We start from the raw sequence: 1,448 nt of genomic DNA on the forward strand, positions 1-1,448 counted from the left end.
TAAGTTTGATTTGATTTTTTTTTAAAGTTTGTGTTTTTGTGTTAAATCTGTGATCATTATGTGTGTTTTTGCTTCGTGAATCTTTGTTATACACAAAGATTTACGTTTTGATCTTTGTTTTTCAAGTTTTAGTAAGTTTTTGTGTTTTGAAAGTTTTTCGTATTCGTGAATTTTTTTTATTACTAGTGTTTTTGATCTATTTGTTTTACATTTTTGTTAGTTGTGTGTTTTTTTTGCCCAGCCCAACCAGATTAGGCCCATCCAGTTTAGACCTTCCAAGGCCAAGAACCCCATCTCTCAACCTGTATCATTTGTTTCTTCTTCTAAATCGCAGAAAACTCAAGCGATCAAAGATTAAATCGCTGACATCTTCGTGTAAGGCTTGAACGGACTAAGGTTTCATCAGTTAAGGCTTGAACGATATAAGGTTTACATCGCCTAAAGCCTGAGCGATTTAGGTAGTTCATCTCTCACAGCTTGTTCGATTTAAGACACAGCTTGTGCAATCTTTAATGATCTTGGTTGATTTTGTGGTTTTCAAATAAGGGACTCACAGCTTGAGCGATTTAATGTTTAAATCGCTGACTACTTGAGCGATTTAGAGAATTATTGAGCGATTTAGTGTTTTAATCGCTGTCTATTTGAGCGATTTAGTTGCCACATACAACTTGAGGTGTTAAGGGATTTCCTCGTACAAAACGTAATCGATTTAGAGTGTATTAAATCAAGCTTGAGTGATTTAAGGTCAACATCGTGCAAAGCTTAAACGATTTAGAGAGTAAATCGCTGACAGCTTGAGCGGACTAGGGTCTACATCGGTCACAGCATGACTAGAGGTTGGTAAATCGGACAAAACTTAACCAGGTTTGTTGTTCATCATTGTTCGATTTAACCTAACTTGAAGGTTCTGTTCACCTGTTTTGAGAGAAATCGCTTGATTCGATGATTGTTTTTTGTTGATCCCAAATCTCTTAATAACACTAATAATTAAGTTAAGAATAACCAAATTATAGTGTTTGGATGAATAAAATGATGAACACTCACGAACAATTAATAAACGTTCTAAGAATATACTTGAGTGTCAAAGATTTCACTCTATTTCAATGATGTGAAAAACGTAAAGAGTCTCAGATTACAATAGGCCTAACTATCTATTTATACTAATAATCTAGCTAAGAAGATAACAATCTAGTGAGCCACTGGAACAACTCCAGAAATTCTCGAGCATTATGAACCACGTCCTGTTGCAAACTGGAGTGACGAGGACAAAATTATGGTTGAATTGGGCAGCAAATGCAAACGATTGTTAATTATGGCAATACCTCACGAAATCTTTAAATGCATCGATCACTGTCAATTATCCATGGATATTTGGGCAGAGTTAGAGAAGCAGATTGAAGGAGGTAAGAAAACACTAAAAAACAATCGATCAATTTGCATTGACGAGT

Source organism: Cynara cardunculus (assembly GCF_001531365.2).
Source record: "Cynara cardunculus var. scolymus isolate 2C chromosome LG 11, CcrdV1, whole genome shotgun sequence".
In the NCBI taxonomy this organism is placed as follows: Eukaryota; Viridiplantae; Streptophyta; class Magnoliopsida; order Asterales; family Asteraceae; genus Cynara; species Cynara cardunculus.